Below are 25,831 nucleotides of genomic sequence, written 5' to 3' on the forward strand. Positions count from 1 at the left end.
ATCAAGAGTAGATAGTAAGCGTCTTTATTATGGTCGTTTCATTCTGTCCCCGCTTAGGAAAGGGCAAGCGGACACCGTAGGTATTGCCTTGCGAAGACGCTTACTATCTGCAACAAGCGAAGGATACCTAAATATAACTCCACTTTGAGTACTCAAACAAAGGGGAAGGGGAAACTCTTATTTCTTTTGGGTTCTTTTTACCGTTCTAGTTGCAACCGCTTTTATTTTTATTTTTTTGTAGATCCTTCTTGATCTTGGATCGCGCCAGATCAAGCTAGGGAACTAATCATGGAATGGGTTCTATCACTTCACAGCTCCAACGAATGCACTTGCAGAACCTGAAACTAACGTGACTAGCAAGGGCAGATGTGGAGACATTCGCAGAGAAAGCAGCACTCATTTGGTACTGAGGAGGCAGAACATGATATATAGAGATTCTCCTGCCACACACAAGCTTGAGTAACTGCAATTTCCTACAACAACAATAGACAACGATCACCAGCACAAAACACCAATGAAGACTCCAAGCGTACCTACACATGCAGTTCAAAGCATTGCCCAGTTTCATGCCCCTTCCTTTTTTTTGGAAAATCTGGGAACATTTCTGGATGCAATCCATAGAAATCACAAAAACAACAGCCTTCCCGGTTGCTCAATTATACATAGCCCAAATGACGGCTACTGCGGCCAAAAGAAGCGGAAACGAAGATAACAAATTCAGCTTCAGCGTCGGCATGATGGATTCAACAGCCCCAGCTACCATAACAGGGAATAGCTGGTGCCCCCAACTGGTCTTGCTAGCAGTGAACTACCTATACCAGATTATAACGAAAAGGCAACAAAGCTAATTGAGGCTTGCTTCGGTGTCCCCCCTCACCAAAACTTAAAGGAATAAATTTTCCCGTGTGCCTTTTTTTAGCCCACAAAAACCCATATCAAGCCCTCGTATACATATCCTGGCTGAAATCAATATTTCTACCAGCCGACAGTGGCGGATCTTAGTTGAGGCAAAACCAGCCCGCCTAGCTCAAAATATTTTAGCTTATATGTTTGTAAAATATAGCCTAATAATAAACCATTTTACAGATCTTTAGTGTATTGGCCCGCCCAATTTTTTTAGGGTAGTTCCGCCGCTGCCAGCCGATGTGGCCGACGGAATATTTTACTCACGGACGTTTCAGTTTCAACGTACACCGTTATCTGCGTGTCTAACTACTAAATAGTATAAACTTAAACGGACTGTATGAGCTACTCTACGGCTTGTACTTATGTCTTTTTATTCATTTTTAATCATTGCGCCTACAAAGAGATATGAAGAGATCTTGACCATTCATGTGTTTCAGGTCATCAAAAGTTCAAACGAAGGGAGGACACCAAAGTAAAAGTGAAGCTAATTAGTTTTCTAAAAAAAGCTTATATTTTGGAACGGAGGTAGTAATACTTTGGTGGTCGTAGCAGGAAACATGACAGATCCCTTGAATGTCATTGCCTCCTTCATTTGCCAGTCCTTCCTCTTGTCGAGGTATGCAGGGATTATGGGCCAGTAAACCTCAGTTATGTACTAACTATACAGTGGACATGCTGTCTAAAATCCTCCTTATCTTCATCCCCTGATCAGGTAAGGCCAGCTAAACCAGACAGTGGAGTTGCCTCCTTCATTTGCCAGTCCTTCCTCTTGTCGAGGTATGCAGGGATTATGGGCCAGTAAACCTCAGTTATGTACTAACTATACAGTGGACATGCTGTCTAAAATCCTCCTTATCTTCATCCCCTGATCAGGTAAGGCCAGCTAAACCGGACGGTGGAGTTGCCTCCTTCATTTGCCAGTCCTTCCTCTTGTCGAGGTATGCAGGGATTATGGGCCGGTAAACCTCGGTTATGTACTAACTATACGGTGGACATGCTGTCTAAAATCCTCCTTATCTTCATCCCCCGATCGGGTAAGGCCGGCTAAACCAGACGGTGGAGTTGCCTCCTTCATTTGCCGAGTCCTTCCTCTTGTCGAGGTATGCGGGGATTATGGGCCAGTAAACCTCGGTTATGTACTAACTATACGGTGGACATGCTGTCTAAAATCCTCCTTATCTTCATCCCCCGATCGAGTAAGGCCGGCTAAACCGAGACGGTGGAGTTGCCTCCTTCATTTGCCGGTCCTTCCTCTTGTCGAGGTATGCAGGGATTATGGGCCAGTAAACCTCGGTTATGTACTAACTATACGATGGACATGCTGTCTAAAATCCTCCTTATCTTCATCCCCGATCGAGTAAGGCCAGCTAAACCGGACGGTGGAGTTGCCTCCTTCATTTGCCAGTCCTTCCTCTTGTCGAGGTATGCAGGGATTATGGGCCAGTAAACCTCAGTTATGTACTAACTATATAGTGGACATGCTGTGTAAAATCCTCCTTATCTTCATCCCCTGATCAGGTAAGGCCAGCTAAACCAGACAGTGGAGTTTCAACTGATCGATCCTGGCAAGCAAAACGCGACATTAGGGAGTACATATAGTCGAGATCTAGCATTACCCATGAACTACTACATATATTAACTATACATTCAAACTGGAGGGAAGAAGAAAAGGAAGGTAACTGCCTCCCGGGTCGCACGGAAGGGCGACTCCGGAGGCGATCCAATCCAGTCGCCAAACATCTCCCTCCCCGTCGCGACGTTCACCCTGCCGCCGCCGGAGGAGGCCGCCCGGCGGTGGACGGCGGCGGTGGGGTGTCTCCGCGATTTTACTTTCTTCTGCCCGGCAGTTTTCTCCATGTCCATCTTCAGTTCTTCACGCAGTCTTGATCTGGCTGAGTAACAACTTCATCTGCTAGCTCCCGATTCAGGCTTGGCTACGTCTTCAAGATCTGCAGCTCTATGCCCTGGAGTGGGCATGATGGAGGATATGCGCGTGGCTGCCAGCTGCGTCGAGCGCTAATTGTTTTCCCCTTGGATCTGTGCAACATGATCTGGGAAGACATGGCAGTTCATGCGGTGTGATCCGGCCAGGTGTTCGGCAGCCACCGCGTGGGTCATAGATCGTTGCTGTCCTCGCGCTGGAGCGTCCAGCGAGGCGCGTGCGGTCTGAGGACGGCGAGTTCTTCTTCGGATGCACAGGGGGGGCTTCAGGCTTCATTACAGGCTTGATTAACCTAAGACAGACACCTCTCCGCCGACGGAACTACCACATCGGCGAATCCGCTTGCGCGGTTTCGAGGAGACACGTCTTGAGGACTCATTTTTGTCGGCACCACATGGTACGTCGACCACGACACTTTACTCGTGATTATTGTGGTGCCGACAATGATGGAGAATATCAAGATGATTGCATCCGTAAGACCAGCGAGACCTTGATGGTGCGAGTTTGGATGTGTGAAGATTGTGTACCGGATGATCGGTGTTTTGCAGCAGGCTTGGCAAGAGGGGCGGCAACGGCGGGGACTTCGTTTGGGTGGTGTTCTAAGGGCACCAAGTCTCGATTTCCGGGGTGAAAACCCTAGGTCCGACCTTCACTGGTTGTACTCGATAATGACGAATATATATTCGTTTCCTTGATGAAGGCATTGTTTGGAGTTTACTCGGACTTTCTTCGGGGTGAAAACCCATGATCTGGTGATCAGGCGACGACGGTGTTTATGCACGGTTTCCTTCATGGAGGCGTCGTTTATAGGAGAACCTTTTTGTAGTCCAGGTGTGGCCATTGGCGGTGGTAGTTCTTGCTGTTTCACTGTTGAGTTCGGCGGGTTTTTTCTCTTTTCTTCTTTTTTTTAGCTGTGTGCAACTTTGCAGAGGCTGGGTGTAGTTGATATCTATTTGGTATTAATATATTCCCTTTATCGAAAAAACATTCAAACTGGAGGAAAAAAGGCAAAGAGGTAGCGTGAGGCCGGACAGACGCTACGGGGAATTTAGAATAAATTGTGAAAGCCAGGACTCGAACTTGAGATCCTGGGCTTTGATACCATGTTAAGGTTCATGCACTAGCCACTTGAACCAAAAGTCCGAACCAAAAGTCCGAACTGATGGAAAAAGCTAGACAATCTACTTTATAAGCCAACTACTAACATAAAGAGCAACATATTAACCGTACATATTACCTCCAGATTTGGCTCGATGTTTGCCTCCATGCTGTAGGGCTCACTTGTGTAAAATAGGTGCCATTTCTTCTGAATGTCTCCATCATCTGCGTAAGCCTCGACATGCTGGATATGACTAAACTTGTCCCACTCAGAGCCAGACTTTCCCGCAACCATGGAAGCGAGTAACTTGGGGCTGCAGTGGTCCAGCAGCAAATGACTGGGATTCACAGTGTGCAGGTATAGTGGAAGTTGTCTCTCACTGGTAAAAAACCTCAGTCGGAGTCTCCGGAGTGCAGTCATCTCCTGCACCGATTCAATATTTGGGCAAAAGAGAATCTCAAGCTTTTGCAATTTGGGGAAATTGGAAATGCTAGTCAGGTAAGGGATGTCATACAGCTTGAGCTCAACAACAGAAGCAAATTTTTCAAGAGACTGAAGACCCTCGACATTCCGTATGGTCAGTTTTTTCAAAAAGCTTGCATGGACGGAAAGACCACGAGGGATACACCTCAATTTGCAATCTTCGATACGAAGTTCCTCCAATGCAGGCATAGCTTGCACTTCTTCCTCCCACTCCCACTCCTCCCATTGCACCATTCCTTCTAACTTTCTAAGGCAATGTTGTTCATTCTCGGAAAAGCAACCACCACCTGAGATGAAGAATGATGGCAATGGCTATCGGGCCGTAGGAATTCAGGGCCAACACGCTTGATTGCTGGAGCACGACGGACCTGTAAGAACACCAAACATGGGAGCTGAGATAGCCCATCCACTACAAAGGAAAACATTTTTTTTGACAAATCACTTTCGTCATGTTAAGGCCAATTTTCGTCAAGGATTACTTCGCGGTGACAAAATTTGATCATCATGGGGTTCGTCAAGGAAGCTCCGTCATAAAATATCGGGGGTGACGGTATGCATTTTTTCGTCAACGTCAAATGTTTGATGGTGACGACCTGCAAATTCGTGAACATCAAAGGTTCATTGTTGACAGACAGGTTTGTCACGAAAAATTGCAACTTTCGTCAATATCTAAATCTTGGGAAGCTTCGATTGGTCCAAAAAAAGCATACGTGGCCTTACATGTGGGTCCATTTGGCTTCGACAACATGGGTCCGACGGCGCTGACATGGATATCCGGTGGGACCCACAAAATATTATGACAAGTCTGGACCCACAATATTCGACCGGTGGGATCCACAAAATTCGGACAAGTGGGACCAGGTTGTTGCCGACATATGGGTCCCAATAATGCTGACTGGTGGGACCCACAAATTCGACAAGTGGGACCAGAAATTGGTGCCACGTGGTTTCATTTAATAGTGACGTTGTGACATTTTCCGTCACCTTTTGAATTTGATAAAATTTGAGAGCATTTGAATTATTTGCGAAATTTGGGAAACAAAAAAGCGGCGAAATATCAAAAAGTAGACAATAAATATCATACTTAAATGGTGGCACAAGAAGTATATATGTCTCTCACAGACCGAAAGATTCATAAGAAAATTACAATTGGAACACAAAGAAATTAAAAGACCTATGATTAATAATGTTGTAGGACGGTGGTGCAATAGATTAGTTGCCCTGGGATTGAGACATGGATGGTGGCTGGGATGTTCTCAAGAGCAAATTAAGCACGGCATCCATTTCTGTCAGCCTCTTTTCATAAGCCAGAGTCTTTTCTTCTTGGGCTTTCTTCACAGCTTCAAGTTCTTCCTCCTGCTTCTTCCTGATCTCTTCAAATTTTTCATCTTGTTCTTGCAGTCTTGCTTGCATGTCACCGTGGTACGTTTCAGCTGCTTGTATGGAGTTCCGCTCTTGATCCGCCGGTCTTTGTTGTAGCTCTCGGATGCGTGTAGGCTGAGACGAAGACTTCCTGGAACTTGTTGCGACGCCCAATCTTGGTAGGAATGTGCTATTGCAGGTGGTGGATGGGCTTTTCTCGCTCGGAACTAGCTGAACAATTTGCAAATCGAGTCAAATCAGGTTCATCTTCATTGCGTGGCGCCGCTTTTTTGCCACCATTTGATCCTGCATAAAGATTACAATCATTGCATGGACAACATACAAAACTGGATTATATTATATTGTGCTAATAAGAAATATTTCTTACATATGCACTTTTTGCTTCAGCACTCATAATGTTATCCTTGTTAGTGTGTGTGATTCTAAAAAATTCAATTGGAGAGGTTTCTTCTTCCTGCTGCTTAGCCTTATGCTTGAAAAAATGTAGAATGCACATTACCATTGTACACTCGTGTATGACAGAAGTATGAACTGTATTGGGAAATTCAGAACACTTACTAGATGTTCCCGAGTGAGCAACATAGCTTCGAGATCCGAGTGGTATGGAACCGTTTCACGACTTCTCTGTTCTTTCCATTTATTACACACGAGTCCCTATGTTCGGTACATGCATTTTATTTATCCAGATCAGAGAAATGTAAGAATTCAGTAGCTGTTATTGAAAGGAATAACGTTTATGTACGTGGTACTTCTCATCAAACCATCTTTTCACCAATTCTTTCCAGCTTTTCTCTTCTACATGACCTGGCTTCTTGAGATATGCTTGCTCCAGTGTGAGATTTTTAATTTTCGGCCAATACTCCTTTTTAAGCCTATATCGGAACTGCCGAATACTAACTTGCAGCATATCGGTGCACACATCTTGAGCCACCTCATCATTTTTGTCCATATTAAACTTTCCCTTCAAAATAGTGATGCATTAATCGGTAGATTCTTAGATAGTTGATCATGTAGCATACTAATTAGGTTAAACCAATATTGTACAGGACTCACCGCTATCGTACTTATAGCATGAGGAATGACATGTTTGAGAGTGTCATCTTTCTTGTACTCGTGTCCGAGTGTGTTGCAAGCGGCATTTTTTCACGGATGTGAATACCAACCTCATTGCTCAGCTTTGCTGACTGGACATAATCCTTGGGTCTCCTGACACCAGCAGTGAATTCAATTGGCATCTTATTGCCACCATTTCTTCTTGTGTACTCATGTAGTCCGCCCATGGTACGTCTGCGTCCACCTCTCTTTCTCTTACTACCGCCAAATGTTGTCAATGTCTCTGAAATAAGAGATATGAAATGATTCTCTTTTATATGAAAATATGCGGTACAGTGTTTAGTTTTTACAAACTTTCATACCTTGCCGCTCAAAGTTTACAATTTGATTGTCCTCGGGAGATGAGGTGCTGCCTCCAGATGTCATGATCTGGTTAGGTGAGGGTGCTCCTTCGGTGTTCGGACCAGCGGTGGCCGTCGGCTCATCGGATGACCCGGCTTCGGGTTCGGTTGTTGCCATTGATCTTGTTGCAATGTTGGATGGTGCAACTTCAGGTATGGATCGCTTCTTACGTGCAACTATTGCGGAAGAAGCAACTATCTGCAAGCAAAGTAGAGGCTACATTAGTAGGAAACATTTAGCATGTACGTATTTCCTATCATAGTTCGGACATAGTTCCACGGACACTGAGCTGAAGTTTTGCCGACGGTGCGTCGATCCTCATCTCGAATGAAGATCATCATCGGCGGTAGCTATCTCTTCGGATTCGGTTCATACGAAGGGTCCTCTTCGACCTCCATCTCTTCGCGGTCCGTGTCCTTTAGATTGTTACTAGTTCCTATTTGTACCCCACCATACACTAATGTACGTGCAAAACCGGAGAAATCTTTCACGAAATTTGTGGGCGGGTCCATATTTTTCAGCGAAATTTTTTTCCATGCGTACTACATTTTCTTGCATTTGTTTCTCCTTGGCAAGCTCATATGCCGGCTTGACGGGGTTTTGTGTCTCCGCTGAAATAATCGGAAGAGCGGAGCGTGAACAAAACATAAGAGGGGGCCAATTCCATAGAAAACAGACAAATAATTGTCTTTGCAAAATATTGTACAGCGAGCAAATGATTGAAAACATAAGAGTCTACGTATGATGTCGGCGAACAAAACATAAGAGGGGGCATATGCCAGGCTAAGGGACATCATGTGCTTTTAGATATCTACTCGTAACAAATAATTGACACATAATGAGGTATCGGTAGTTCAGTCCTATACCGATAGAAGTTCAGATATGTGCTGATAGAAGTTCAGATATGTGCTGATAGAAGTTCAGATATGTGCTGAAATTTGATTTTTGACTTTTGAAAGACATAGATAAACAAAAATTGTGGAAATAAATAGACTGATGAAACAAAGTACATGATTAAAAAAACTTCATTACATTGTTAAGATGTGCATTGCACGTGCAAACTAACTAGTTCCATAGAAAACGACAAACAATTGTTCTAGATCAAACTCGCTTCCTCCGAAACCGAGGAATAAAAGTCCGAAGCAATGTCGTTGTTCACCGTAGCTCGTCGAGCTGTTTTCGGCAACGGCTGGAATTAGTTCGGTTAAGTGTTTCGGCAAACAATTGTCTATGCAAAAGATTGTACAGCAGCGGGATGGCAAAGATTGTATAGCACGGCATGATTGTCTCTGCAATAAAAACGATAAACCCTATACGTATGATGTCGGGATTGGATCTATCAAATATGCAAGATCTAGATATAGGTCAAACGGGCGTGGTAGACATGTAAAACCGATCTCTCGATCTAACCATCCGAAAAACACAACAACAAGCCGATCACCGACAGATTTACCTTGGCGTTTCTTCGAGCCGGGCGCCTTCTTCGGCGTGTGTGTGCGATTTTCCTTCCCCCGACGTTTCGACGACTGCCGGCCATGGCGACCACCGGCGGGGAGATAGATGCGAGATGGATGAACGTCCGGCGAAGACACCGGATCGGGGTGAGCACGAGAGGATGAGGTCGGGTGGGTGGGTAGTTAAGATGCTCGTAAATCATGGGGTAGAGGCACGACGTATATAAGGGAGGGCGAAATATTTGATAGGTGGGGTGCGCGGGAGGAGTGGAGGGAACAAAAAATTTGGGCGTTTTGGCAGCCGGCGTACTACAATTTGGAGGGAACAAGTTTTTGCCGTGAAAGAAAAAATATTACTATGAAAATGGAACTGTACATGTATATTTTAATTAAAAAATGACAGAAAACGAGTAAAACTCATAATAAATGCTAAATTCAATGTAAAATCATCGGTAACTAGTGGGACTGAGTAAATGTTGTGACATTCATGTGCAAAATTCAAATTTAAATTTTTCATGAGGTTTGGTGTAGTTTGATGTGAATTTACACAAGTGAGGGCATTTTCGGCATAACGGTCGAATCGTCGACCCCGGAAGTTGTAAAACCTTTTGCATGTGAGGTATATGTGAGAACACATCCCACATATACATGTTATTGTTCACACATGTGAGATTTTGTCTGAAAACACTTGTGGAACCTCATGTTGGTTGGGTCGATCCATGTGTGGACCCACATCGATCATGTCGGTGAAGGGCTCTTTTTCAAGCAAGCTGCTCTTCAAATACTCAGATTGAGCTGCAAATTTTTGTGAGTGGTCATGAAGGGTAGGTATGTGTGCCTAAGGAGTTTCAGATTTTTCTGACAATTTTAGGTGTTTGTTGATTTTTTATTAAAAAATGACAGAAAACGAGTAAAACTCATAATAAATGCTAAATTCAATGTAAAATCATCAGTAACTAGTGGGACTGAGTAAATGTTGTGACATTCATGTGGAAAATTCAAATTTAAATTTTTCATGAGGTTTGGTGTAGTTTGATGTGTTGAAGTGATGCCTACTTTGGTATAATTGTGCACTTCGTCCACAAATGAGCATTTGTTTTTTATGTATGTTGAAAAAATGACTAACATGCCATAATTGTTCCGACCTAACCTATAGTCCGAACAAAGGCATGTAGTCAACATTTTGTTGTACATTTGAAGTTGTAAATCATATGGTTTTAAATAATTTTGAAGTGCAACTTTATGATTCAATGTATTTTTCAGTGTGCTGATGTTTTGCCATTGTGAACTTATTGACAGAGTTTACATAATAGCAGTGGGCTCCATTTTTGCATGAGATACTTTGTGTTTGACTTTTGAACTTACAGGATAGCAACCACCATCTACCCCACAACCTCATTAAATAGCGGTTGTAGGCAGTTACTACTACTTATTGTATTTATAATGCCCCTGGTTGGTTTTGCCTTCTGCCCTCCCTTGTTCATGCGGTGAAGCAAGTCTCCTTCATCTTCTTTCTCTCTCTTTTGTGCTGAAAAACTCTTTTCTCTCGAAGATTTTCGTTTGTTTTGAGAGGTAGGAAAATATGTTTTTACATGTCACTACTTCACCTCACCTCCTTTTTCTCTCGTTTGTTGAAAATCCTTTTTGTCCTCTCGAATAATCTTGTTTGTTCAGATCTATGGATATATGTGTGTATGGTTTCAGATCTATGGATAGATTTCTATGAATATGCCCTACCTACCTGTATTTTTTACTAGCTTTGGTAATTGCTAAATATACACAGGATGAACTGTGTTGTTTGTGGTTCGATGGGCAATCATTGTCAGCAGAGGCGGGAGACTCTCAGTTCATTTCGTTGTTATCTTGGAAGAAGATTTGATGACTTTATGGTATATATCCTTTTTTAGAATGTATCTTTTTTTGTTGACAGATTCTAGACTATATCCTTATTTTCTGCATTTTTGTTCTACTGTTTTTTCAGACTGTGCCTTGTTTTGTGAGGAGGCAGTTCAACAACCTTGTTGGTAATATCTTTTTTGTCGTTACATCGGATGAAGTGAAGTACAAATTTCATGTTAAGAAAGGAAGTTCGAAGACACGTGTTTTTGGTACTGGGATACCAAAAATTTCTTCATGACTACGACCTGAAAGTTGGTGATCGTATCATGTTTGGGTTTGATAGTGCTCCCGAAATGTTTGGGATTTTTGCGATGAGGTCCCGATGGCATCGAAAAGCATCGTGTCGATGGTAATTCTGTTTTATCTTTTACCATGTGTTGCCCATTTTTTTAATATAACTGATGTTATATCTCCTTTTTTTATTCTTTTATTAATTTTAAATTTGTATGCAGAAATTCCAACTGCAGTTGTCCACACTAAAGGTGTTATGCTTACTACTGCTCAAACATTGAAGAAGGAACAACTTCTCCGTGAGCGTGGTCTTGGTCTTGGTGTTGTTTTTGTGCACACCTTGACGAATACCGATTTGAAGGGCAATGGACTGGTATAATTCTCCTTTTCTTTATGTAATCTTAGTTATCCTTTATATCCTTCCCATATATAATTTAATTTTTATTATTCAGCGTATACCGAAGGAAGTTGTTAGGTCCTTGAATATCTCCGAAAGCGGGGAGGCATGTTTTTTGTTGATGACTATGGCTACCACCCTCGGGGTGCATACTACACTACTACCGATGGAAGGATGAAGTTCGATTCCTGCTGGTCGGAGTTTACTAAGGAGTATAACTTTGAATGCGGGAATGTTGTTCTCATTCTTTTCAACCAGGGCGGCCGTGGTGGTATTGAAGTTTCGGTTGATATCCTATGATATAATCTTTATCATATGATATAATTGTTTTAGTCTACAATTTGTGTGTGCCCATTGTGTGTTTATGTCATATCGCTACCCCGGCCGCTCTTGTGTGAAGGGATTGTATAGTGGGATTATGTAGGGGGTAAACTTTACGATTGACTATTTGGTCCTGCATTTTTTCTACTCGCCAGTTCAATTTTCACTGATTTTAATTGTTCATTTTTTGCAAATTAATATGTACTTCCCTGGGCCTTGGGAAAAACAGAACAAGCCCACTAGGATGGAAGTTAAACAACTGGGTATGATTGCCCAGGTTCCAAATAACAAAAGTAGAACATAGTCTTTGAAACATGACATAGTTTAACCATGAACCTCCAGGGGAACAACTAAACGAAACTAAATTTAGTGGAGAACATGAGGGCCAACGAGCTGGACCGACGAGCGGGATGAGGCCGGTCCCGACGTAGTCCCCGAGGAACTTGCCAAAGGCAGCGTGCTTCGCCTTGCTAGCAGGATTGTGCTTCGCTTGCTACCTTTTCCAACTCCCGTCGCGTGCTTGGATCGGACACACGAGATCGTTCGGGAAAACCCTGCCGCGAATGGGCAATGTGGCTTTCCGTTACGACGGAAAGGGATCTCGGCCGATCTTCGGCTTCTTCGAACGAAGCGGCTCTTCCGGTCCCGGTCCTCCTTGTCGCTGTCAACGTCCTCAGAGTCTTCCTGCGATTTTGAAAGTAAAGAAGAAGTGAGAGAAGGAAATTAACTGAAATACAATTGAAGCATTAAATATTTTTGTATGAACATTATTAAGAATTAATCATGTAGAATCAACATTTATGATTCAGATCCAACCATACATAATTACTTCACTAATATAAATAACCACCAATTTAAACTGTTGTCACAACTTGTTCATGGGTAGTCCAATCATTATTTCGAGTATTATAAGTAAGCACCAATTTAAGAGAAAATGGTGATTATAAATTTCATGGATCGGGGATCAATCATTTGTTCCCCGAAGATGTACTCGATTCATAAAACAATATGGATTCATGACGTCAATAAGCAGGAATTGAACAAAAATTATGGTCATAAATTACATGCAACTGATAATTCACTTGTTCCCCAAATTAAAATGATGTACACACTATGGTTTCATCGTATAAATAAGCACCAGTTTAAGACAAATGGTGATTATAAAATCCATGTATCAGATCAATTAATAGTACCTATAATATAATTCTTGTAATCATAATCACTCTGGTATGATTCATATTCGGATGAATTTAAGTTTGAAATGCAGATGAGCGTTACACTAAGCAGGTATCATTCATCACACAAAAGGAATCATTACAGTTGAATCAAGATGTGCATCAAATATTACAGATCTAGTAACTACAAACCATAAATCAGATGAGCAAGAACCCTAGAATCATCAATTTGTACAAGAAGTCGCAGACAGGGCAAATCAATCTACCCTATGAGCAAACCCTATGGTGAACAGTAAGATCAAGAAAAACAGGGGATCGATCGGAATAGTAGAGTACCTCGCTGCAGTTGTCGGAGGCCTCCTCTTCGAACTCGTCGCACTCTCTGGGGCCATATAGCTCGCGGTACTGCCTGGAGTGGCGGTAGAACGGGTCATTCGGATCGAAGCCCCGGTCATCTCGCTTGTGCCGCGGGAGCGAGGACGTCTCCCGTGGCCTCATCAGCGACGGCGACCACGGCCGGTTGGGCGGAGCCCTCCACGGTCACGGCGCGGCGAAGAGCGGCTCCAGTTCCGGAAGAAGATCCCGCCTCCGCGACGTCGACTACTACCGGACCATCGCCGTCGCCTCTGTCGACGTTGACGACCGCACTCGCCTCCGGCTCGTCTCCGCGAACACGCTTCATCTTCGGGATCTTCGGTGGAAGGGGAGGTCGGTGTTGCGCTGGTGGAGGTGCAAGCATGGTTTTTCGCCAGAGATTGGGGAATAGAAGTTGCGGGTGGGAGAGACGATGGGGCCGATGGATATACAGTAGGTGCTGCCGTTTGGGTTCCTCTGTCTGACGCGTGGGTGTGAAAACGTGGATTGCTGCATGTAGTCAGTCCACTTTCCCATTACTTTGACATGGGTCCCACGCATGACGGATGGGCTGGCACGGAATTTTCGATATGGGTATTAAAAACTCTAAAATATTTGAAATACGAATTAGTGATCACACATAGCCTCTTCTTGAGTTTAGGGGATGAATTTTTGAAAATTTTCAAACCAAACTGCCAAGATAGCATGCTAGCGTCATTACCCACATGTTGATGCACCCTTATGCCAAATTTTTTTCTAGTTTGTTATTTTCCATGGAAAGTGTTAGCCACACATTGGCCAATACACAAGGTTTGGAAAGATTTCAACAAATTTTCAATTTTATATGAAAGTTTGAGTGTTTGGTGAAACCTAGGTTGACCTAATTGCACTAAGAGGTTGTCAAACCTTTTTCCAAGTGAAACTTCTGTTGTAGGGTAATGTGGTGACGTTAAATGCCCCAAATCCAAGGTGGTTTGGTCGGTTTTTGGCGATTTCCCCCTCTTTTCGTCCGAAAACCCCTCGTTCGACACATGTCCACCATGGGGACACCAAGCCACCAACTCCAAAAAATCAAAACCCATAGCAAGCAAGGTGTCATATCACAATGTGCACAAGTGTGCCAAATCATGCCCCAAATCCATGGTGGTTTGGTCAGTTTTTGGCGATTTCCCCCTCTTTTCGTCCGAAAACCCCTCGTTCGACACATGTCCACCATGGGGACACCATGCCACCAACTCCAAAAAATCAAAACCCATAGCAACCAAGGTGTCATATCACAATGTGCACAAGGGTGCCAAATCATGCCCCAAATCCATGGTGGTTTGGTCAGTTTTTGGCGATTTCCCCTCTTTTCGTCCGAAAACCCCTCGTTCGACACATGTCCACCATGGGGACACCATGCCACCAACTCCAAAAAATCAAAACCCATAGCAACCAAGGTGTCATATCACAATGTGCACAAGGGTGCCAAATCATGCCCCAAATCCATGGTGGTTTGGTCGGCTTTTGGCGATTTCCCCTCTTTTCGTCCGAAAACCCCTCGTTCGACACATGTCCACCATGGGGACACCATGCCACCAACTCCAAAAATCAAAACCCATAGCAACCAAGGTGTCATATCACAATGTGCACAAGGGTGCCAAATCATGCCCCAAATCCATGGTGGTTTGGTCGGCTTTTGGCGATTTCCCTCTCTTTGCGTCCGAAAACCCCTCGCATATTGACCTACACGAAATTTACTCCACGAATATAACTATGCCAGTCATATCACGATGGCCGGTGCCTTCAGCCCCAGACCATTGTCCGATGATCTTCGCCACGTCTCCTTCGCCGCCGCGATCTCGCCACGTCTCTCGCCGCCACCACGCTCGCCACGTCTCTCGCCGGCGAGACTTGTAAGACTCTCGCTCCGCGTCGAGACCAAGGATGGCGCCTACTAGTGGAGTACGTAAATAACATGTACGTCTCGCGATCGATCGTTGTTTCCGATTTGTAATCTTTCTTCATATTTTTTGCAGTGTCCAGTTTGCTTTGACAAGAAGGGGATGTGCGGCGGAGGGGGAGTCGCGTTAGGTTTTTTCGTGCAAACACTACAAGAGGGTTTTGAGGAGAAGACGGTACATGCACTTATAAGTTTAAAATTCATTCAGATGTTTCATTAATTCGCCGCCACATCAAAGTTTAACACGTGATCCTAGTAGTTATTGCTAGTTTAGTACTATTATTCAGATGTGTGTAATAATTGTTGGTCACCATATGTATTAACCGCTTATTTATGGTTGAGTTTTACGATAGTTGTGATAACTTTTACGTTCATACCAGTTTTACGATAGTTGTAGCTGTTAGAGATAGAGGTATCGGTAGTTCAGTCCTATACCGATAGAAGTTCGGATATGTGCTGATAGAAGTTCAGATATGTGCTCGATAGAAGTTCAGATATGTGCCGATAGAAGTCCAAGATCTGAGACTCGGTGATTATCCGAGTAGACGCATATTTAACTTACTTTTGTATTAACTCTACTGAATTTAGGTCATCCCTTGCTACTATAGACCGTATTTCCTTAAGAAGTATGGTGTCCAGACCTCCCACAGGACAACTTTTGAAGCTGCACTCAAAACCAAAGATGGCCATGCATTTGTTGTTAATGTTACCAACAGAGCTGGCAGAACCTATATCAACGGAAGATTTTGGAACGAATTTGCTAGAGTGTACAATTTTAAGGTTGGCATGGAGTTAATTTTCAGAGTTAACTCATCCGGTCGGGATACTCTTGTAATAACTGGAACTCGAACCACTAATCCATCCAGGTAATTTTCCACCTTTGGACACAATGATTGATCATATTAATTATTCCATCTTATGTCGGTTATTTTAATTATGCAGCTTACTACCAGCTTGTCCCGTACGAAGCGTGACATTGTTGACTCGCTCGTAGTATCGATGGAACAATGATAAATTGGAGGATGATGCATACCGTCATTCTTCGGGTGGACAACTTGGACTACCTTGTTGAGTACCACAATGCTCGGAGATTATGATCAAGGAGCACTAGTTGTCCCAATGCCGCATACTCGAATTGGACAAACAGCGAAAATTACAACAAACACGTGGTAAGCAGTAGATCATATCATTTCATTAAGTTTGCGACCTACATTACGTACAAGTGTTAACTAAACTATGTCCCTATTGTTGGAACAGAAAATCCCTAGCCGTTTGGTTCCTAAAGATATGGAACAATATGGTGCAATCAGTATTGTGTGCCATCCCGAGTACTTTGGTGCATGCGTCCTACGCAATTCCTTCGGACGATGGTCGTCTCTGCGTCGCTGGGTGGAAGGAGTTCATGGACAAGGAAAAGCACCTTCGGATGGGTGACAAGATGCTCGTTCTTGCTTTACCCGGGAAATGCAGGGGTTTACTTGTTTGCTACCCATGTGCCCGAAATCGATCTGGAGTAGCTAGTCCGTGATTCATGGTGCCCGTGTGTCCAACTATGCAGCCCCTTTAGGTTTAAATTAAGTTGTAAGACTCTTTATGCGATTGTCGATTTTGCTTGTGTTAAAACAATAGTTAGTCATATCGTGCTGCTGGTTGTAATCGTGTCAAGTGTCGATTAATTAAAACCATTGTCAAAGTTATGTTACCGACATGTTGGCTTTCTTATATTTGTCCATATTTTTGCTTATATTAATTTGCTCTTAAACCCTTCCGGATAATTCAATGACAAGTTCGAGATCGTAAACATCTAAATAAGAACATTTCAAATGTTTGGAACAAAACATATAGTTGTATGCATTACATGTTTCTATCAATCTAAATCACTATCTTCTTCTGAATTTTTTCCCTCGTCATCATGTATGTTCTCTTCCAAAATGAGACTATCTTCCCGATTCTCTAGTTCATCTTCGCTCATATCCATGTCAACATTGGGACTATCTTCCGCATTCTCTAGTTCACGGATTGTACGAGCATCATGAATACGTACAACTTCAGCGAGCACGATGATCATCCTCCTCTGCTTCCACATCTGCTTCCTCGTCTAGGTCGCCAACATCATGAAATGTATGGTCGACCGAACCTTCATCCTCCTGGTATGCGTCTTCATTCCGTACAAATGCATCATCGTTACCATCTTCTAATTCCGGAACGTCGTACACATGTCTATGGCTGAACTTCTGCACCACTTTCCACGGATCACCAAACTTTGTATCCTCCAAATAGAAGCATGTTTCAGCTTGACTGGCCAATATGAATGGTGAATTCTTGAACCATAGGATAGAAGTGTTAACGCTTTTAAAAAACCATCATCTTTTATCTTGGAACCCTTGCTCGCAAGGTCGAACCAGTCGCAACGAAACAAGTACACGGACCTGTCACCGTGTTTGTTAGTCCCGTACTGCAGTTCAAGAACTTCTTGCAGAACACCATAGTAGTCGGTCTCATCTGCATCACCAAAAGATCCCTTAGTCGCTACGCCCGAATTTTGAGTCTTCGTGTCTTTATCCCGAGTAAGCGTGCGAAACCTCGCACCCTTTACGTTGCAACCAGCGTATACTACTACACGCCGGTCCGGCCCAAGCAGCCGCAGACTTCAAATCTTCTGATGCATTGTCCAATCTGTCTCACATGGTTTGCAAACCAACCCGCAAACTCTCTCCGAACCGTCTCCTCGATGTCACGCACACCCCTACCTCCCAATTCTTGTCGGAATTCACCGAAACATAGAAAAAACACATATGAAATACGAGACAATTATGTCCGCAACATTGAGAAGTAGTTATTAAAGTGAAGCTAACTACTTACTTGATATAACGTTCTACATCGTCACGCTTGTTCAAGCACATACCAAACCATTTTGTCAAATTCCTTGTCAAAATGTTTCAAAATGGATTTCCCAAGACCTTTAGCTCCAACTGAAAATACTTCCATCTCGTCGAGATCAGGTTTTCTCCGAATGTCTTGGTTCCTATCATCTTTGTTAAATCTTGTTTCGTGCCATCCTTGAAAAATCTAGAGCAAAAAATCAAACACTCATCAACAATGTAGCTCTCTGCGATAGAACCTTCGGCCTTGCTTTGTTACGTGACCGTAGACTTTAGATAACCTAATCTTCTCTCAACTGGATACATCCAACCATAATGAACAGGACCCCTCGAAAGAGCCTCCTCGAGAAGATGAATAGCTAAGTGCACCATTACATCAAAAAAGTCTGGGGGAAGAGCTTCTCAAGTTTGCATAGGATCACAACAATTTCAACCTTCAATCGATTCAAGCACATCAACTTTCAGGGTTTTGGCACACAGCTCCCTAAAAAATCTTCCTAGCTCTGCAATAGCCACATACATTTCCTTAGATGAAATTCACTTGAGCCCAGCCGGCAACACTCGCTGCAGAAGTATGTGGCAATCATGCGTCTTCATACCGGTAACCTTACAACCATCAATATTCACACATCTTCCCCGGCTTGCGCAATAACCATCCGGAAACCTAGTGTTTGCCAAATACCTACACAAATGTCTCTTCTGTTCCTTCGAAAGCGTCCATGGTGCAGGGGCTTCGCATAAGTTACTCGCCGCATCATCATCATCCTTCACAATTTTCTCCAACCAATACTTCTTCCACATTTTGAATTTCCTCAAATCAATTCTAGCACTAACAGTGTCCTTATTCTTGCCCTCAAGTTCAAGTAGTGTACCAACAATATTGTCACATATGTTCTTCTCAATATGCATCACATCTAAGTTGTGAGCTATCTTAAGTTCTGCCGCGTACGGTAGATGATGTAAGCTGACTTTCCGGTGCCATGTTGGTTCACCGGTACAGTTGCACGCTTCCGCTTTCTACTTATTGGATTTTTGCCATGTTCAAAATCCTTAACCATTTCTACCTTCGCAGCTACCTCTTTGGGTGTGTACTTCCTTGGTGGATCTCTAGTCTCAGTTGTACCATTGAAAAGTCTGCTTCTCCCGTATGGGTGATTTTTATCAAGAAATCGCCGATGCCCAATATATCCAATTTTGTTTTTCAAAGGTTCAGCGCAAGGATTCTCATCGCAATGCACACACGCATGAAATCCTCTTGTGCTTCGGCTCGACATAGTGGCATATCCAGGATAATCATGAATAGACCAAAGAAACGCAGCATGCAATGGGAAATATTCCTCTGTGCATGCATCAAATGTCTCCACACCACTCCATAGCTGCATCATATCTTTTATCAGTGGCTGCATAAATACATGAAAATATTTCCCTGGGGAATACTTTCCGGGGATTAGCAATGCCATCATGTAATTCGATTGATCCATGCACATCCATGGTGGGAAGTTGTAAGGAATCACAAAAACAGGCCACATATCGTAAGGATTACTCATACTTCCAAAAGGATCGAAGCCGTCCTGTGGCAAAACCTAGTCTTATGTTACGAGGATCTTTAGCAAACCAATCAAACTTGCCATCAAAGTGCTTCCATGCCTCACCATCAGCAGGGTGCCTCAGTACATTGGGCTCAACAACCCTCTTCTCTTTGTGCCATCTAGTATGTGTCGACATTTCCTTTTTAACAAATAGTCTCTGCAACCTTTTAATTATAGGAAAGTACCTTAACACCTTGTGAGGGATTTTCTTTTTTCCAAGTAGGGTCTCTATATCTTGATAATCCACAAACATGGCAGTTCGTATCGTCCTTGTGATCTCCCCAAAATAAAGAACAATCAAACTTGCATGCATGAATTGTCTCATAACCAAGCCCAACATCGAAAGAACACTCTTAGCATCAGCATATGATTTGGGAAAGTCCACATCCGGCAAAGCCGTACGTAAAAGCTGAAGTAAGAGATCAAATCCTCTCGTTTGTTATCCGGCTGTATGATTTGACATGAAGGAGCTTAATGATGAACGACAACCTAGTGAAAGAGGTGCATCCCTCATAAAGTTCTTTTTCGCCGACTCAATTAGATTAGCATACAGATTTGGCAGGTCGGGACCTTTATTTCCGGACTTCGCAGTTCATCGATCATACTAGACGAATCATCAACATAAAAATCACCATTGTCTTCCTCTTCATCGTTGTCACTATCATACGCACCATCATCGTTTCTATCCCGCCCTTCGTCATCACTAAAATCTTCCCCATGTCTAGTCCATCTTGTATACGTCATGGACATACCTGAACAATTGCAGTGATCCTCGATCGTTTTTATATCCCGACGTATCAGATTTAGGCAGTCCTTGCAAGGGCACAAGATTGGTTCATCCGTATTGTCCAAGTGTTCTCGCGCAAACTTGATGAAATCCCTAACACCTGCCATGTACTTTGTTGTGAACTTCTTGGTGCCATCGGTTATCCAACTTCGATCCATTGCCTACAATTCGCTTAAGAACATGCCAACGTTCTTCGGAACAGATCTTGACAACTCGATTAAAAAATCTAGACCTAACAAACAATCGGGAGAACTCACCGATGATGCGTCTCGCCGCCACCACAATGGAGCCTTCACGGAATTCTTCTCACCTCGACGAGAACCCTAGTCGATTCGACCGTTAGCAAGAGCACCTATATAGGCCGTGTCACGCTAGCGGCGCGACTTAAACGAGGCACCCTCGGCCGACATAAATATTAATAAGGGGATTATTATGTCGTAACATCTAGATCACACCATTGAAATAAATATGTAGAATAGACTACTTACGGATCCGGATCAAAATTCCATATCTACCTTAGCGGTAAGACTCCGCGTCGGTCACGCCGAAGCCCTTGTTCGATTCTTCCAAACCACAATTTTTACTTAATTAAATATGTTCCCGACAAGTGGGTCACGCATGATATATAAAACTAATAACATTTAATAAAGTAACTTAGTAATATTTCGTCACCTCGATCTTTGATTTCGTCACCTATTAACCGACACGATGGAAGCCCTTCCCGCTTGGGTAATGGGTGACGATTTTTTCTTGACGAGAAATCATACCGTCAAGCATTACCTTAAATGCTTGACGAAAGATGAATTCGTCACCTATAAGGACACATCCATGACGGTATGCATTTTTGTCACCAGGGTTTTCGTCAACAAATCCCCCATCTCTTGTAGTGATCAGGGAGCTGGGTACAGCTAACCAAGCTCCACATCATTAGAGTCCTGAGGCTCACGAAGTGAATCTCTGATGTCGACATCATCCATCTAGGGAGCTGACGCCCAAAATATCCTTGGATAATAATATCTTCAATGCAAGGTGGAGGACAAAGCTCATCAAACACCTCCTTAATTATTCCTTGGTCCTTCTCAGAGATCCCATCTGTGACCAATCCATCGTCGCTTGTTCTGTGACTGCAATATAGTCCCAAAACTGAAAGATACAACTTTTTACTAAGCCTGGCCTTCGAGGCAAATGAGGCAGAAGATAAATCTCCTAGACCCACTAATAAAATGACCTTTAGGTTGGAAAGTGACCCAAGCTCTTCTAAACTACACCAATCACCAATTCACCATCCATTTGGGCTAGGAACCCATGTAGTGTCCTCAAATTTTGTTAAAGCATGGAAACCCTTGGGCACAATATTTATACACGTGTCTTCAAGGCAGAGATATCTCAACTCCGATAACATTACAATGCTATTGGGGAGTTTCACAAAATTTTCACAGCCATCAAGACAAATGTGCTGTAAGAATTTCATCTTGTGGATGTTCTCTGGCAGGTTGTTTATATCATCACACTTCCTTAGTGTCAAATAACTCAAGTGTTTGAGCTGATACAAATTATCAACGAAGTGGGAAAATTTTGAGGACTCTATATGTAGAGTACGTAAACTTGCAAAGGTATTCAAGGAATCACTGGACCGAATCTTAAGATTCCCAATTAGTATGAGGGATCTTAGTGATTTCTGCTCTTGTAAAGTCCTCCACTCAAATTCATCTGATTCCACACCTTTGGTTTCTATAGACAACCTAAGAAACCTTTGTGAACTAAATTTACTATTAACAATTTCTCCATTTTGAGCAATCAATGATTCATCTCTAGTTAAAAATTGAGCAAATGAGCGAACAACATCATGCATGTTGCAGACATAGAGAGACATGTGTGAGTGATCCATACGGCTCTATAAGGTTCCTCAGTATTAGCTCTTTATGATATTCTTTTCCTAACTCTTCCAATCTATCTGAATTCCCATGAACAAACCCTTCACCAATCCACATGCCTACTACTTCACCATCAAGTAATTCTGTCTTCTTAGGTTTAAGTGAAAAGTGTAGAAAGCATTGTTTTAAACAAGGCGAAAAATCCTCATAGCTAAGATATAATGCATGATTGAGCTCTTCTGGCATTTGAGATATTGACCATATAGCATCATTCAAAACCTTTGCCCATTCACATCGTTCTTTCTCCTTCTGGCATAGAAGTCCTCCCATCACTTTTACAGCAAGCGGTAAACCGTCACATTTGGCTATAATTTGCAATCCAATATCCTTTAGCATATCAATCTCATGTTCACTTTTCTCATCTGTGAATACCTGCAAGAAATTTAAACCAACTAAGTTAATAAGGAAGGTATTATAGCTAAAGCTAGTACAGAGTATCATACTTTCATTTACATATATAGTATCACTCATCGAATAAAGAAACTAACGCAGGGGTGACACGTATTTTCTAAACATTGCAAGCCTAGTTAGTTGAATTGCCACATGCTAATGTGTACTAGTATCTTTTTCTCTCTATTTTCATCATGAAAGGAAAGAGCGTAAATGTCCCGAAAAAAAATCTAGCAAGAAAATCATCCAATAAATTATACGTAACTCGAAATATGAGGGAAGTGGTGGTGTCGTTTTGGTGAACTCGTGTCGAAAAAATTATGGTAAAAAACATCAAATGCCCTTGCGTTTTAATTTCGGTCACAAAAAATTGCACTCCTAATAAGACATTCATATGCAAGTGTATGGGAAGAGTTTGTAGTTAAGCATTGAACATGCAGGAAAGTCTAGCTAGTATTCATTAGTGAACATGTTAGTATGAACTTGCGTTAGAGAATAAAAGAAATTAACCTGCTTCTTGAGCAATAACCATGATTCTTCAGGCTCTAACTTGTCAACATGGTGGTACGGATGCACCGCTTTGATTCCTCTGGCAACAACCATATGTCTTGTTGTGACGAGGATCCGACTGCCGGGGGCGCCATGACTAAATGGAGCCTTCAACAAATTGTTCCATTCATTGTCGCCCCACGTATCGTCTAACACAAGAAAGAATTTCTTATTCTTTATTGCACTGACAAGAGCCGGCACAAGTAGAGACCTGTCTTGAGTTCCACCCTCATGAAGGATTCCTTTGGCGGCGATGATGGCAGTCTTCAGCAGCTCAACCTCGCTGAACTCTTTTGTGATGCTTAGCCATATCTTTGTATTGAACCCGTGCTCGATAGCCTCATCATTGAAAACCTTCTTGGCGAGAGTGCTCTTGCCAATCCCACCGACACCAACAATGGCGAACACCATGATGCTATCATTCAGTGGCGAAGCGTCTTGGAGGCCATACAGGCTGTGGCCCAGTCTTTGCACATTGGAAAACACCAATTACAGGTTAAATAGCCCATGTATTTTTACTAATTGTTCGAATTTGCTTTATTTGGCCCAGTCTATATAAGCTTTGATGGTTTGCCTTGTTGTTTGGCCCATGCTTTGTTTTCGGTCACGCTCCGCCACTGCTATCATTACCATTTTTGTTTCTCAACTTCTCCACCAGGGCATTTGTATCCTCCTCGATCTTCTCCCCCACCACACTCGATCGCTCCAACACCGGATCTGTCTTCCGGTAAGAAGCATTGGGCCTGGCCGTCCTCCGATCCTCATAGGAACCGAGATGGAGGAAGCTGAATGCAACACTTCTCTCCTTGATGTCGCCAAGCCACTGGTTGAGCTTCTTGATGCGGCCGCCGATTTCATGGGCGAATCGGGGATTCCGCAAGCAGAAGAGCAAGGGGTTGCAGCATCCCAGGTCGGGCGCGGACGATCCCTGCTCCATGATCTTGAGCTGACAGAGGTCGAGGATGTCGGTAGCCTCGTACATGGCGCGCTTGAGCTGCGCCACCCACTCCTGCACGCTCTCGTCGGTGATGCGCCTCCTCTCGGCGTCGGCGAGGAGGTTCTTGAGGTCCTTTAGCTTCACTCCCATCTTGTCGGTCTCGCCGGAGACGCCGAGCATCACTCCCAGCTCCTCTTCCGCCACCTGCTTGAGCAGGTCGCCGAGGTAGGACGCGAAAGCGTCCAGCACCATCGCCATGACTTCTCTTTCCAGATGTTTGAATTGTTCACTGTCACAGGGAATGTTGAAGGTGTAAAGTTGCAAAGCAGTAATGAGCGTTTTTATAGCTGGATGTCTGATGCTAAGGGTGGCTAGGGAGCTAGGTGGATTCTTAGCTTGAACAACGCAAAAGATCGATGTTGTCTTTTCTTGAAAGGCTCGCAAGGCACAGGCCATGGCTTCTTTTCATTTTTGGCATGGCAAGAAAGGAATTCCTTCCATCCTGCATGTGTTTGTAATCTGGAACAATGTTGAGTCACTGGTGGAAAAAGGGCCTTTGCAACTGCCATTAGTCGCGGTTGCGCAACCGCGACCAAAGTAGCGCGACTAAAGTCCCCCCTTTAGTCGCGGTCGCTTACGAACCGCGACTAAAGGCCCGTCCACGTGGGCGCCAGGCGACCGTCGGGGCGGAGGCCCTTTAGTGGCGGTTCTTCTGGCCGACCGCGACTAAAGGCCGCCGCATGTTTAGGGTTTTAGGCCCCCCCCCCTAAACCTGCCCCCTAAACCTGTTTTCTCGTTTAATTTGTATTGTTTTATTTCTTTTGTGCTTTATTGTAATTTTGAAGGAGTTTCACATATTCTACGGTACTACATACATGCATGCATATGAATGTACAATTTCAAACAAATTTGAAATTAGAACCAAAAAGAATTCAAGAGGAATCTAAAGGTATAAACGATGCCCCCCATAGGGGGATTCACAGCGACCTCAGAATGTGAACCGTCCGATTTTTACAGTGTCTGGCCGAAATTCGATCTCAGCCGTCCGTTTCTGCAGCGCCTCCTGCTAGCGAAAACCATGCGATGGCCGTTATCTACCCGCGTCTGGCTGCGTTTGGGTCCTACAGGCGGTCGGGTCCACGCGTCAGTCTATGTGGGTCGTTTCTGGGTCGCGTTCGTCTCGCACCGGCCAGGCAAAATATCTTGTCCGCGCGGGGTAGTTTGGTCTTTTCCTTCGGTGGCCTGCCAATCCCCTCCCGAGCGCCATCTCTCCCAATCCCGTCACTGCCTCCTCCCCCAATCGCATGCTCATGCCCGTAGGAACCCTAGCCTATCCCCATGAGTTGCCGCCCACCTCCGCCAATCCCTGCCCTATCTCCTCCGCCACGAGCCGGATGCAGTTGCGCGGAGGCGTGCGAGCAGCGGCGCTGGTCGCGCAATCGGGAGGAGGAAGCTGGGAGGACGGCGCGAGACGAGGGGGCCGCCGAGCACGGCGACGAGGCTCGCGCAGAAGGGCGCCACCAGGCCGTCGACGTGCGCTCTCGCGCCCCTAGCACCCCTGCTCGAGCTCCACCTCGCACGGCGATGGCGGACTCATCCCTCCGGCGACTACAGTGTATGATGCGCAGTCCTCCTTTGTTTAGTTCGATTACTTCGTAGATTCCCGCAGCTGCAAAGCGCCACGGTGGCGGCGTTCACCATCTATCGGAGTGACAGGTCTCG

General features: G+C 43.9%; 1 pseudogene; it reads right to left on the reverse strand.

Moving 5' to 3' along the window:
- Nucleotides 1-2,420: 2,420 nt before the first annotated feature.
- Nucleotides 2,421-24,392, reverse strand: LOC124647855 (annotated as a pseudogene).
- Between the last annotated feature and the right edge of the window lie 1,439 nt (nucleotides 24,393-25,831).

The sequence above is a fragment of the Lolium rigidum genome, chromosome 4 (assembly GCF_022539505.1).
Source record: "Lolium rigidum isolate FL_2022 chromosome 4, APGP_CSIRO_Lrig_0.1, whole genome shotgun sequence".
NCBI lineage: Eukaryota > Viridiplantae > Streptophyta > Magnoliopsida > Poales > Poaceae > Lolium > Lolium rigidum.